This window comes from Peromyscus maniculatus, chromosome 14 (genome assembly GCF_049852395.1).
Source record: "Peromyscus maniculatus bairdii isolate BWxNUB_F1_BW_parent chromosome 14, HU_Pman_BW_mat_3.1, whole genome shotgun sequence".
Taxonomy (NCBI): domain Eukaryota; kingdom Metazoa; phylum Chordata; class Mammalia; order Rodentia; family Cricetidae; genus Peromyscus; species Peromyscus maniculatus.
Genome location: NC_134865.1, coordinates 81,016,307 through 81,031,237, shown reverse-complemented (window position 1 = coordinate 81,031,237; position 14,931 = coordinate 81,016,307). Strand labels below are relative to the sequence as shown.

At 47.5% G+C, this 14,931-nt stretch overlaps 1 long non-coding RNA gene across 1 annotated transcript; it reads left to right on the top strand.

The window, feature by feature from the left end:
• Positions 1 to 9,830: 9,830 nt before the first annotated feature.
• Positions 9,831 to 12,812, top strand: LOC143268559 (uncharacterized). Its single transcript, XR_013044623.1, has 2 exons — positions 9,831 to 10,734; positions 12,614 to 12,812. It is a non-coding gene; the product is annotated as an uncharacterized LOC143268559 (long non-coding RNA).
• Positions 12,813 to 14,931: the final 2,119 nt, after the last annotated feature.

Sequence of the window (14,931 nt, the reverse complement as noted above, 5' to 3'; positions counted from 1 at the left end):
ACCCACATAGAAAGCTGGGAATGGCCATGTGGCTGGAACTCCCTGCACTGGGGTGGGGGACAGAGATAACAGGACTTCAAGAGCTTGTTGGTGGTCAGCCTAGCTCCAAGTTCACTGAGGGACCCTGTCTCAAAGGAAAAAGGTGGAGAGCACTACACCTGATGTCTTCCCCTGGCCTCTGTAAACACACATCAGAGCAGCTACCCTGTGGGCCCATGAAACCCCTCCTAAAAGTTGGGAACACTCCCCTGACCTTGAACGGTGCTCCCTGGGAGTGCCTGCACTTCTGAATTTTTAAGGAAGCCTTTGGCCAAAAGCAATACATCCAGACCTGCAATTGACCGTTCCTCATTGGAGGCAGCAGCAGAGCATTATGGACCCAGCGCCAGGCAACCCCAGAAAGTTCCAGCCACCCCTGCATCAGTTCACACACTGCGAAGCTCCAGAATTCCCCCACCTCAAGGCCAGCAGTTGATCAACCTCCCAGTGTGGCTGGCCAGCTCAGAAAGTGGGCGATAATTAGCTCAGCTGGCCAAGCAGTAGGCCTTCCCAGTTTGACTTTTCCTGTTTGTGTGGAGGCAAAAATGTAAAGTCTATGTATCTCTCCAGACAGAAATCTGGGTTCCTTGGATGTAGACGCAAGATTGGTAGGTAGGGAAGGGCCAAGAGAGGGTGCTGTTTGAGTTCCTGGTCTGTGAGGGAAGACTCCATGCTGACAGCTGTTACCCCAAGGTTGCACACAGGCTGGAAAATAAGGATGAGACTCCTTTCTTTGCTGTGCTACTGCAAGGGTCCTGACACAGCTCTAGGAGTGTGGAATGGGCTCTAGCATGGTGGACAATGGAGACATTAGGCACTGCACCTAGCAGGCACTTCATTTAGAGATACCAGCTAGCTCAGAGACAAGGTCACAGTCACCCACATAAGGTGGCACCTGCAGACCAGGAGACCATGCTGCTGGGCAGCAATTTTAAAATCTGGGATCCAAAGACTCCCATCAAGCACTGAGGCAGGATATCTGTCCCTAAACTGGTCTCCTGTTTTATGAGGACCTTCACTGTCACTCTCTCGCTCCAGGAGAAGAAAGGGGAGAATTAACGGGTCACTGCTGGCTGAGTGAGTCCCTTCAGGGAGCCTCAGATCTTGTGGGCACACCCACCGGAGGCCCACAGAGGACCAGGGTCAAGCTGGACAGTGCAACTGTAGAGCAGCAGGAGTAGGGTGTCCTGAGTGCAAGAGGGTGGATCCAGAAACCTAACCTCTTCCTCCCCTCCTTTCTCCCTTGAGGTCTGGCTTCAGCTGCTAGCCTTATGGGCATTCGGGACTTAACTAGCTGTGTGGATTGGCTGTCTTCATGAACAGCATGCGCCCTGGACCAAAAAGCTGGAGTTATGGGAGAGTGGGGTCTTCCTTGAGACACAGCAGGATACAAGTTGGATCCAAAAGTTCTTGCTGAGTGAGATTGACATTAATGGGCTGTATATATATGCAGTAGTGCAGACCACAGGCTGCCAGGCTGTGTGAGCTGGGGTTTTTCTGAAACCACACTTCCTGCCACCGTTCCTTTATGATAAAAGATTAAATGTGTGCCTTTGTGCCTGAGCACAATAAAGGCTCAATACAAGCCCGGCTGGCTCATCATTATTATTATTGACAATAGTGTTGTTATTATTGGAAGGATCAGCTGGACACCTATCACTTCTTTGGGTCATTCTGCACTGTCTCCTGAGTGCTCTGCCGTATGAAGGTATTGGTGGGGAAAGTCTAGGGTCTTGGCAGGGGAGAGAGTGAAAAGCTGTGATTATTGCTCAGTCCCAGACACAGCAGCACAAGAGAAAGCATTGCCTAGCCCACCTAGCAATTACCCACAATGCTGGTGGCAGCCAGCCAGATGTGCAGCAGCAGGGGAGGGAGCCATCCCTTCCCCTGGAGAGGGTGGAAGACAGGGTCTTTCTGGAAGATTCTTGAGCCTATCTTCTTACCCAGTCCCTCCAGTCTTTGAGTTCTTAGGGCCGAGACCACATGCCTCAGTAGGCCTTGAAGGTCGTTTATGGAATATTCCTACCCTCCCTCTCTCCCCTGCATTTCTGGCTCCAGCCTTTCTGGCATCCAGTCCAGCTCTTACTTGCCTCAGAGTGTTTGCAAAGGCTGTTGATTTGCCCAGAATGTTGTCCCCTCTGGCCCTTCCCTGGAAGCTTTGACCCCCTCCTTAGAGTTCCTACTTAAATGCCCATCCCTGAGACATCTGACGTAGGCCTCCTGTGACTCCTGGCCAGAGGATGGTCTCACTGTAAGGTCCAGAGCCCTTCCAAGCCAACTTTGAAGCTCCCCTATATACTCCTAGGTCTGTCCGACAGGGTGGCGACTGAGGCTGGCAGCCCCCAGTTCTCTCAGAGAGGTGAACATGAGCAGGAGGACATGGGAGAGGGCCCTGCCAGAGCTCAGCCTTTATGCCTTCATGGTTCCAACCTCCCCGCTGCTGAAGGGCAGGGCTGCTAACGAGGCGTCTTTCTGTACACTCAGGCCAGGCTCATGTCTGAGCTAATTAATTTCCAGGTTCCACATGAATGCGAGCACTGAAATTAGCACTCGCAAAAGAGCCAGTCCTAGCCCCTCCCTACTCGTAAGACTGCTGCAAGCCCAGAGGCCCTACAGCTCCAGGGCACTGCTTGATCTTCATCCCTGCTGACCAGCCAGCTTCCCATCCTGCTCAGGGGAGCAGAGGGGGTGCAGCGTGAGGCACCCCAGATGCAATCCTAGATCCAAATCAGAGGTCCTGGGAGGGATGAGAGCTTGGAGATGGTCTGCCTCGGGCCATCTCTGTCCTCTGCCTTCTTCCCTTGACTACGGGCTTCCTGGGGCAGAGGCCAAGTCAATCTCATTTCTGGTCCCTGGTGACACCCTGAATAGTCTTGTTTACCAGGTACCTCCTGGGGTGAGTGGAAAGTGCTGCAAACAGTGGACAAAGCCTGGGGTCCTGACTCCCTCCCGGATGGGCATCTACTCTTTGTCCTGTGAGGCTCGACCTGACAGCAGTACTCACTGTAAATTCTGACAGTCTAGTGTCCTGAGGTTGCCAGGCTGAATTTCCATGAGGCTCAGAGCAAGCCCCAAAACACATACATACACACACACACACACACACACACACACACACACACACACACGCCCCTTTCTGGTTCCAGTACTGTAATTGGCTCTCTGCAGAAAATCGGCATCCTCATTGGAACCCACAGGGCTGGGTGAATCCTAAATTAGTTCACTTTCTGAAAAATCATGCACTGTCTTCACCAGCTGTTAACAAGCATCTGACAAGGCAGGAGGGGCACCTCCACCACAGGCCCTGGCACCACTGTGCATGCAAGTACCCACTGAAAGTAGCTGATATGAACCACTAACAACCTCGTATGTGGTGCTGCTAGCCCCCAGCTGCCTGCTTAGGTAGGTGCTCTCAGCTCTCAAGGCTGGGGGGTGACCATGGGGACAAGCTGGGCCTGGCTGGCTGGAGCTGCTCCTGCCTCGCCTCCCATTTCTAGGCACAGGAGCCTTGGGGAGAGGGTCCATTCCCTAAAGGCAGAAGGATGCAGACAGAAACTCCTGAGGCTTAGTGCCCAGACTCCACTAGACTTGGCATCCAGGTTTGCCCATTCTAGATAGGATTCCATTACTTAAAGATGGTAGGGGCCAAAACACATTGGCCTTCCCCTGTTCCAATTTCCTTCCAGAAAGGTGGGCCAGAGGATGGTGTGGTTTGACAGCCCCTCAGGGGATGGGACATTTGGGTGTGAATGACATGGGGTAGCCACCTCTATCAGAAGAGCAAATGGCCAACACGGGCATCCCAACATAGGGATGCTGCTCTGGCGGCTATCAGAGCCCCATCAGCCCCCAGACTCCTTTCTTCAACAGCGCATCTTCAGAGCAGCAACAGGCAATGTTTCCTGCCTGTGAATGGGCTCATTCATGCCACATTGGCAGCAACCCCTTAGGACATTGGCCCCAGGTCCTGCACACGTGCCAAACTGGCTGTGCACAAGTGGCCAGTGGTGAGAGCTGTTCACAATGGCTCTCTTGTCTGTGTACCAAGAGTTGACTGAGAAAGTCTCCCAGCAAGCGAGGCTGCCTCCATACCCACCCTCCCTAGAAGGCCTTTGCTTTTAGCTCAAGCTCTACAGAGTCTGGACCAAAGTACTTGGGGCTCCCGCTGACTAATGACAAACACACACTGGATGCTCTAGGAAAGGCTTTGAGATTCACAGGCTTCTGGAAGCTCCCATCCCTCCTGCTACAGGACTCTCGGGGGCCCCCTGTTCCTCCCACAGGTCACAAGAGCATCAGCAGCTCTTGTTCTCCCGATTAAGATCTGCCCGCCAGCTGTGGCAAGCAAGCGCCTGGGCACAGCTCCTCCCTCTCACTGCCAGGCAGGTACCACACAGAACTTTCAGGCAGCCTCTTTGAAGTCAGTCCCGAGGACCACAAAGGCTGTGATGCTTTCAAACCTCCCTTCCCTCACATCAGTTTTCAAGAATGCTTACCCCAGCTCTGATGGCTGGGAGACCTGAATTGAGGTAGGAAGTTCTCAGCATTCCCGTTCAGTGGGTGGACAGACAGGGGCATGGATAGCTAGCTCAGCTTCCCTCCTCCTGACTCTATACACACACGATAGATTTCATACTTAGGTGACCCCTCCCTTCCTAGCTCCCTCCAACTATGTAAGAATAATTTTCACAGAGTGGCATCCATCGACTCCATCAACGGCTCCTCTCCAAGCCCAGTGCCTTTACAATCCATCTGCATGGCCCTACTGACCAGAGACGTCTCTGTGAGATGGGGGACAGCCCATGTGGTCACCCTCACTTCCAATCTGAAATGCCACTCCACTCCTCGGATGGACCAACACGAGGCTTTAGTCCCTCTGCTCTCTGTGATGCCGGCATGAGGGCTCATGACAGGGAGAGCATGGCAGATGCTCACAGGCAGATGCTCATGGCAGACGCACATGGGGCGCGGGGCGGGGGGGGGGTGGCACGGGGCGGGGGGGCGGGGCTGGACTTGACTCACTCAAGGCAAGCCTTTCAGTATGGAGACTGGCCACTTTTTTGTTTTATTTTTCTTCAGAGTTAAGAAAGGAAAGCATTAGAGGAAAGCTATAACCCCAAATGTACAATTTGGTCTACTTTCAACTGTAGAGTTCAGTGGTCTTAGTGGGACCCCCATGTGCAGCTGTCTCCATTGCCCATCCTCAGCCTCACAGCAGAAACTCTAAACAATCATAGTCTCTTTCCCCTTCTCCCCACCCTCCTGTCTTCTGTCTTCCTCTGGAGACCTATTATAACTGGGAATATACAGCATCTGCCCTTTGCGATTGGCCAATTTCTCTCAGCATAATGTTCTCAGGTTCATCTGTGTAGTGGCATGTATGAGAATCCCTAGCCTTTTCTACACTGAGTAGTATTCTATTGTGGGGATGAATCAGCTCTTATTTATCCCTCCCTCCCTCCCTCCCTCCCTCCCTCCCTCCCTCCCTCCCTCCCTTCCTTCCTTCCTTCCTTCCTCGGGGAACACTTGGGTTCTTTTGGCTTCTGTATCCTATTTAGAACATGGATATCTAAAGAGCTCTTCAAAATCCTGTTTCAGTTTTTGGAAAGTTGTGCCATGGTTTGAATGTAAAAAAAAAAAGTTCCCATATGTTATGGACCTGGTCCACACTGGTGGTACTGTTTGGGGAAGTGGGATAAACCTTGGGAAGTGGAATGTAGCTACAGGAAGGAAGTTACTCGGGTATGTCTTGAAGGGTATCATGTCCCGGGCCACTCAGTGTCTCCCTCTGCCTCCTCTTCCCCATGACCTGAGCAGCTTTGCTCCACCTCATGTGTCCACTGTGACCACCCCGCCTCACCAGGCATAGGCCATTAGCAATAATCCAAGTGACCATGACACTTTGAGCCAATGTAAAGTCTTCCTCTCTCACCCTGTTTTCCTAAGTAATCTTTCACAGAGATGAAAAACTGGCTAACACAAGATACATAACTAGAAGTGGAGTTGCTGGACCTAATGGTAAATCTATGTGAAGTCTGGCAGAGGATTGTGGACAATGTCCCTGGGGTTTTAATGAGGATTGTCTTGGATCTATTGATTGCTTTTGGTAATGAGGTCATTTTTCCCCACAATATTAATTCTGCCAACCCCAACCCATGAGCAAGAGAGTTCATGCCATCTTCTGGTGCCACCTTTGGTTTCCTTCTTCGGTGTCTTGACAATTCCACCGTAGAGATTTTCCACCTCTTTTGTTAGATTTATTCCGGGAATAAAACCCCTAAAATTCATACAGAAACACAACAGACTCCAAGTGGCCAAGGGAATCTTCAGCAGAAAGAACAGTGCTGGAGGGACCACCACACTTGACCTCAAATCACATTGCAAGTCACAGGATCAAAACCAGCACGGTGCTGGCACAAACGGACAGCTCGGCCAACAGAGGATAGGGGACCCAAAAAATAAACCCACACAGCTACAGCCACCTAAGTCTTAATAAAAGTCAAATTTAATTTGGAGAAAAGGTAGACTTTTCAACACACTGTGAGGAAACGGAATGTCTACATGTAGAAGGAAAACATTAAATCCACAGCTCTCACCCTGCACGAACAGCAGTTCAAAACAGACCAAAGACCTTAATGGAAGATCTGAAACTTTGCAAATGCTACGGGAAAACACTTCAGGATCCAGGCAGAAGCAAGATGCTGAAGGGGACTTTAATGACACAAGAAAGAAAAAACACCAAGAATTGATTATAAACAGGATTACATGAAATTAAAATGATTCTGAAGAGGAAAGAAAAGCATCAGCAGAGGGAAGGGGCAGCTGAAAGGGTGGGAGGAAATCCTTGCCAGTCCTCCTTCAAATGGGCGATTAACATCTAGGATGTATTTTAAAACTGGAGAAATTAAACACCAGAAATTAAATCATCTAATCAATACATGAGCTGAAGAGCTGAGTAGATATTTCTTAAAAGAGGAAATACAAATGGCCGATACGTACTTGAAAAGCATTCCATATAATTAGCTATCAGGGAAATGAAAATTAAAATTCTTTTAAGAGTCCCTCACCCATCACAATGGCTGTCATTAAGAAAACAGATGACAAGTGCTGTCAAGAACGTGAGGGAAGAGGAACGTGTGTTCAGCACACTCCTGCTAGGAAGTAAGCTTGTGCAGCCACCATGGAAACGAGAAAAAGAGGGAGGGAAAGATTCACCATATGACCCAGCTATACCAAGTCCTGAGTACACAGCAAAGGCATCTAGGTCAGTCTATCACAGGGTCACTTGAATGTACATGTTTATTGCTGTGCTATCACCATAGCCAGGAAACGGAACCAGCCTAGACATCCATCAACAGATAAATGGATAAAGAAAATGTGGTGCATATACATGACGGTACTTCATTCAGCTGTAAAGAAAAGAAAAGGGAATCATGACATTTGCAGGAAAACAGATGGGAGTGCAAATTATTCTGTTATACAAAGTAACATAGACAGACAGACAAATACTGTGTGTTTTTCCTCATTTGTGGAACTGCACGGATGTGTCTTAGATACTGTTCTATTGCTGTGAGGTGACACCATGACCAAGATGACTTATAAATAAAGCATTTAATTGGGGGTTTGCATACAATATCAGAGGATGAGTCCATGACCACCATAATAAGGAGCGCAGCAGCAGGTAGGCAGGGATGGTGCTGGAGCAGTAACTGAGAGCTCACATCTGATCTACAAGCTGCCGGTAGAAAAAAAAAAGTGAGACCGGCCTTTGTGTGGACTTTTGAAAACTCCAAGATCCACCCACTCCCAGTGACACACCTCTTCCAGCAAGCCCACACTTCCTAAACCTCCCCCAAAAGATCCAGTAATATCTCACAGGAAACACGTGTCTCTTCATATAAAAACCTTACATTTTTAGGATAATTCTAAGTTTCTAGTTTAGGGTGATGTCTTAGAGCGGACCTTGATGAGTTCACAGTGGTTTGATGGTGAGATGCTGTCCTCTTCAAGGACTCACAGATCTGAGAGGTTGGTCCCTGTGGGTTCCTGCATGTTAGTTTGGTCCCTGTGATGGTGGGTCTTGGTGTCAACTTCACTGGTTTAAGAGATGTCTGTGACTGGTAAAGCCCCCCTCCCAACCCCCCCTCCCCACTCTGTGTATCCATGAGGAGCTTCCTGAGAAGAGTGGCATGTAGAACGGACACTGAGGGAGAAAAGCCTGCCATCAGCGTGGCACACTGTCCCGAAGGGCTAGTGGCCCAGATGGAAGAAGTTAGCAGAAGGCATTGTGCACCACCCTCAATTTTCTTCTTCCTTCCTAGTCTTTCTTTGGACCATCAGTTCCAGAATAATGACATGGAGACTTATTATTAATTATGAAAGCTTGGTCTTAGCTTAGGCTTGTTCCCAACTAGCTCTTATAACTTAAATCAACCCATTTATACTAATCTATGTTCTGCCATGTGGCTCATTACCTCTCACCAGTGCACTATGTCTCACTTGTCTAGCTGGCAAATCCCCTGCCTCGGAGTCCTTCCAGAGTTCCTATCTCTGCCTGCAAGTCCTACCTATCCTTTTTCTGCCCAGCTATTGGCCATTGAGCTTTATTTAACCAAGCAGAAAATGCCTTAGGCAGGTGAGGAAGGACAGAGACACATCTTCACACAGAGTGACCACATATCCCACAACACTTTTCTTCCTTCTCTCTCCTTCCTTTCTTCCTTATTCTTTAACAACTTCATACAGGTGCAGAATATACATCCCCCTCACACCATCCCACTCCCTCTGAACCACCCTTCTCAATAAGCCTACTTCCTATTCTTATGTCTTTTGAGTTTGTTTTTGTTTGTTTGTTTGTTTGTTTGTTTGTTTGTTTTTGGTGACTCTGAGTTTAGTTAGGGTTCCTCATAATCATGGGTGGAGAATCATTTACTGGAGAATGAGCAACTTCTAGCAGTTGTACCACTGAAGAAAACAACTCCCCCTCCCCTCACATCCCCGTAACCATTAACTACTAGGAGCTTCTCAGGAAGAGGCAGGAGTTGTAATTCCATGATGGAATACTGAAGGGCTGCATCTCGCAGGTTTTGTGCAGATGACCACAGCCGCTGTGAGTTTGTTAGTGCAATGGACACATCATATCCAGAAGACTGCATTTCCAAGCACTGATTCCCATTTTCTCAACCTTACATTCTCCCCACCACCTCTTCTGGGATGTTCCCTGAGCCTCAAAGGCAAAGTATAAAATGTCCTGTTTAGGATTGAGCACTCAGTAGTCACTTATTAATATCAATTTGACCAGTTATGAGTTTCTGCATTGACCATGCCCACTGTAAACAAAACTTTTCTGACCAGGGTGAGAGTAGTACTAATCTATTAATATAAGCATAAATACTTAGAAGACAGTCTAATACTACCATGTCATCTAGCAAAACAAGAGTGGTAGGTCCCACCCTAGGCCTATGGCCTCACAGCCAATAGTAATGGGCATGAATTCCCCTCTGAGGAGCAAGCCTCAGTTGCCCCATAACAACTACGTTGCCTATGGCACCAAGGAGCACGTCTTGCATAGCAGGAATCATAGCTTGCAGGGTCCGCAGCTGTGTAAGACCGCTGGTGACTTTCCCCCACCAGAGGCCTGTGTAGCACCTTCCTACACTACGAAAGCCAGCTGGCAAGGAGGACGCTTCCAGCTCAGCTTCACTGGTCTCTCTGTGTCCTACAGCCAACGCATTATGATGTCTTCAACAGTAGGGTCTTACCATCTAGTTCTGATGGGAAACCAAGAGCAACGCCAACAGCTTTTATTGTTTTAGGACCAACAACTCCCTCTCCAGGCCCTGAGATCTACAGTTGCTTCTGAGGAAAGCATCATCCACCTGAGCAAGGCCTCTCCAGTCAAACTCTCTTTTAAAAACAAGAAAAGAAAGAACAAAACAGAGGGAGAGAGAGAGACAGAGCTGGGGGAAGGAAATACTTCCCTCTTATTTATTATTTCAAAGATCTGAGAAAGTCTACATCAAAGAGTCTACCAGTGAGTCATGGTAAACTCTTTTGCTCTATTGGGCTGATAGTCCAACTGTGGCCAACAGGATATTCTTTACTGAAACTACTCTAAAACAGGATCCTTGCTTGCTTGGAATAATCCACTGACCTTTCATTTTTCTTATTTTTTTTTACTCTAGCACTTACTGTTATTCAATAATCTTTAATTATATTCAATAATCTTTAATTATATCTCTTCTTTAGCTTACAAAATAGTAAGTCTCCACATGACTGTTCCATGTATCCTTGGCTTGGGTTCATCTTCTCCATCCTCCCTCTCCTTTCCACTCCTCCGAATCCCCCACACCCAGTATCCAACCTTCCACTTTTATTTCACCTACACTCTACTATCTCCTCTCTGTTGAGACTCCGTCCCCTCCAGCAGTCCCTTTCTAGCTTCTGGCCCTTTACAGGTGTTCCAAGATAAACACACAAATTTAAAAATGGGAACCTGGGGTCCACATAGGAGAGACGACAGGCCGTTCGTCTCTCTGAAGACCCTTTCTTTCTGAGTGAGCTGTCCCCATCATGGAGCAGAGGAGACAGAGAAAAGAACAGCTGATACCCTTCAAAGGCACATCTCCAGTGACCTACTTTCTCCGACTAGGCCCTACCTCCTAACAGCCCATTCAGTGATGAACCCCATAACAGGTCAGTGCATTGACCCAATTGCCTTTTAGCGGTGTCACTGGCTGGGGACCGAAATGTCAACACATGAACCTTGAGTGTTATTTTATATCTAAACTCTATCAGCTCCAATTGTCCCATGAATGGGGCAGTTTGAACAGCCTACTCTGAAGGTTGTCCCATGCTGGGCAGACTCTCAGATGACCCCAGAGATGGAATTTCCTTGTGTCACACCCATAAAGGACTCACTGAAACCTAAGGATTGGCTAAAATGGGGGAGTCCAACCCACAGCCTGCAGGCTACATGCAGCCCAGGACAGCTGTAAATGTAGCCCAACACAACACCATAAATTTACTTAAAACATTATAAGAACTTTTCTTTGATTTTAAAATTATCCATTATTTACTTTCCTGTGTTTTTGTCTCCCTCATTTATTACATTTTTCATCTTGGCCTCCAGTACCACAGTCTTGAAAACTCTGAGCAGGCTGCAGAACACAGGTGTTCGCTCCCTGTTTGTTTTTCTTTGCTACATCATGTTTTTTTATTAATTCTTTGAGACTTTCATACAGTGTGTTTTAATCATATTCATTCTGCCGCCACCAACTCCTCCCAAACACACCGTCTCCACCTTCTCCTTCCCACCCACTCAACTTTGGTTTTTCTCCTTTTTTCCCCTCATGGGGTGTGTTGTCCAACTCCTCTTGGGAGTAAGGCCTGCCCCAGAGTATGGTTGAGCGACTAGACATCACATCATTAAAGAAGTCTGACTTCCTCTTCCAGAGGCTATCAAATGCCAGTAGCTCCTCCACAAGGGGTGGGACTTCATTCCCACCTTCCTCCTACACGATGGTATCTTGTCTGGCTTGAGCTTGCTTGGGTCCTGGGCTTACTGTCGCAATGGCCATGACGTCATACGTGCAACGGCCCTGTTATGTCCCCAACCACTGTTTCCTTGAAGTTATCCACCCTCTCTGGCTCATTGTCTATGTGTTTTGTAAACTTTGTCTGCTGTGGGATGTACTGTATGTTAAATGTGTTGCTCTGATTGGTTAATAAATAAAACACTGATTGGCCAGTAGCCAGGCAGGAAGTATAGGCGGGACAAGCAGAGAAGAGAATTCTGGGAACAGGAAGGCTGAGTCAGAGAGACACTGCCAGCCACCACCATGAAAAGCAAGATGTAAGGTACCGGTAAGCCACAAACCATGTGGCAACTTATAGACTAATAGATATGGGTTAACTTAAGATAAAAGAACTAGATAACAAGAAGCCTGCTGCAGCCATACAGTTTGTAAGCAATATAAGTCTCTGTGTGTTTTCTCGGTGGGGTCTAAAGGGCTGCGGGACTGGCTGGTGAGAGAGATTTGTCCTGACTGTGGGCCAGGCAGGACCAGGAAAACTCTAGCTACACTTTGTAGATGACAATATTGTATCTCAATGTCACAGGAAATCAAATTATATACTCCCACACTATTTGTACGTGTGGCCTCCAGCGTGTTACCTTCCGAGGGCAGACAGTCAAACCAGCACCGTGAGAAGTTTCGTGTGCACTCGTGCCTTGGCAAGTGCAACACAGTGAACATCAGCCGTGTTTTAACCTATCACTGCAAACAATAGGCACTTAACATTACTAGGAAGAGAGGTGCCTCATGGGTCACCCATACTTTAAAATCAACCACTCACTTCACATTCACACACCAGCAGCCGAGATTTAGAAGAACCAAACCTTGCTTTCCATTAATTGTCATAATAAAAAAAAATACAGTCCTATTACTAGTTTTTAATCTAAGCATGAGTTCCTCCAAAGAAAGAGAACCCAAAACTGTAGTGGGTAGCCATTCCAGCTTTGGTCTGGAAGTTCCAACCCCCATTGAGGCTTCGGCAACTATCACGCCTACAGGGCAGGGCCAAGAGAGGGCCCCGAAGACCTGAGATCTGGATGCACCGCCTTCTCTTGGTTCCCGGGCCCTGGACTCTAGAGGTAGACCAAACAGAGTTCTCCAGAGAACACCGCCGGACTGCGCTACGTCTTCCCCAGACCCTGTAGCCTATCCCTTCATTTGTGAGTTACCCCACAAAATAAACCTCCTTTTTAACTATGTGGAGTGGCCTTAATAATTTCACCAATACAAAACAAGAAAAATTATGAATGAAAGTAGATTGACTGTTCACCAAAAAGCACATAGACTATTTTTGTGCAGAGGTAAATAGTGAGGCACTCCTCTTAACCTGTGGGGAACTCGTACACATTTCCAGATACCATAACTTAGAAAGGCATTGTGTGCAAAAACACTCTGCTCTGCCTGATTCACACACACCAGGGACTGTGTCATAGACACCAACAGTGGAACTGAAAAGCCTTTCTTCTCAACAAAAGAGATTTTTAGAGTCACAGTTCAGAAGAAGTCTATTGCAAAAGCTGCTTGAACAGAAACTTGTTTAATAACAAAACAGTTCAGACCTTTCCATGAGAGATGTTTGCTAAGAATATATGCAGAACATGGAGGGTGTAATGCTCCCTGAAAGGGGAGAGAATTTCTAGTACCAGTTTGTCTCACAACATCATAGTCAGGAAACAGAAGTTGAAAGAGACCTGGAGAGTTGAGCTGTTGATTTGAAATGTTAAGCTTTGGTCATTCCCAAAGTTGTCCCTAACTAGATTCCCTATGCCAACAGGTAAACCCTGTTCCACCCTCCACCACAGGACACCTGGTCCCTCAAGGATCATGCTTCCCTGTGCTTCTCTTCTCTGCTCCATCCCAGAGATTGCTAGAACCTCCCTTCCCTGTGCCACCTTACCCCATGGGCCTCCTAGCTCCTCAAGGATCACACTATGCCCATGCTGGTGCTTATTCAATTCACCCCCACCTTCTCCAGAATCTCACTCACTTGCACTTTCCAGTCTCCTGGCTCCAGCTCCTCCCAGATCTTGTATCCCTAAGCCTCAAGCTAGGCCTATTCCTTCCCATCATATAGGCCACCCAATTCCTCTGGGATCTGTCTTCCCTACACTGCCAAATAGGCCCTGCTCTTCCCAATCCCAAAGACCCCCTGACTTCACACTTGGCTTCCCCAAGAGTTCATGCCCCAACCTCCAGTGGACCTAAGCTGACTTAATACAGGGCATACATATATGGAGAACCACACCAGAAGGCAGAAGTGGGTGTCCCGGTACCTGGTTAGCGACTATTAGCACAGACAGTAGTGAAGTCTGAAAAGAGGGTGAGGGATAGAATTGGCAGCCCTCAATACCAGTCCCACAGAGGAAAACACCATTGCAACCTTCTTCCACCTGAGCACCCTCCTCACACTGTGCAAACCTCTAATGAGTGAAGAAAGGTTGCATGAACAAAAAGAAAGACAAACTGCTTTAGACATTCAAGTCCCAGCAAAGAAACAAAAGCAACAGGAAAAGTCTCAATAGCATGTACCATCCCAAATTACTAACTCCACAATAATGACCCCTGGTGAAAATGACCTGGAAGAACCTCCAGACAAATAATTCAAAAGAATAATTATAACTATTTTCGAACAATTTCAAGATATAAAAATATGCTAAGAAGGCCAGGCAGTGGTGGCGCACGCCTTTAATCCCAGCACTTGGGAGGCAGAGCCAGGCAGATATCTATGAGTTCAAGGCCAGCCTGGTCTACAGAGTGAGATGGAAGTCACTCCAAGATGTGAAAACAGAATTTGACAATAAGATAGAATTGCTGAAGAAAACCCAAATGAAAATGATGCTGGAAATAAAACTCAATAAGACAAATAAGAACTCCAGTGGGAAGCCAACCAACAGAGAGGATAGAATGGAAAGCAGAGAGTCAGGGCTGGAAGACAATACAAAAGGAAGGCTAGACACCCTGAAGAGGTTACAAAGGAGAAACAAACAGTCCAAAGACAGTAATGGAGAAGAGGTCCAAGTAAACACCAAGAGCAACAAAGTGGCAGGAATCAAGAAACAACTTTCAATACTGACTCCGAATATCAACTGTGTTGGCTCCCCAATTTAAAACAAATACAGACTAACTAATAGGTTGGTCTAGGAACAGGCACCATCTTTTTGCCTCCAAGAAACAAATCTCATCTCAACAATAGATACCACCTTAGAATTGGAAAGGTGGGAAAGGGTATTCCAAGCAGATGGAGCAAGGAAGCAAGCAGGCATAGCCATTCCAATATCTGACTAGACAGATTTCAACCAAAACTAAACTTTTACTC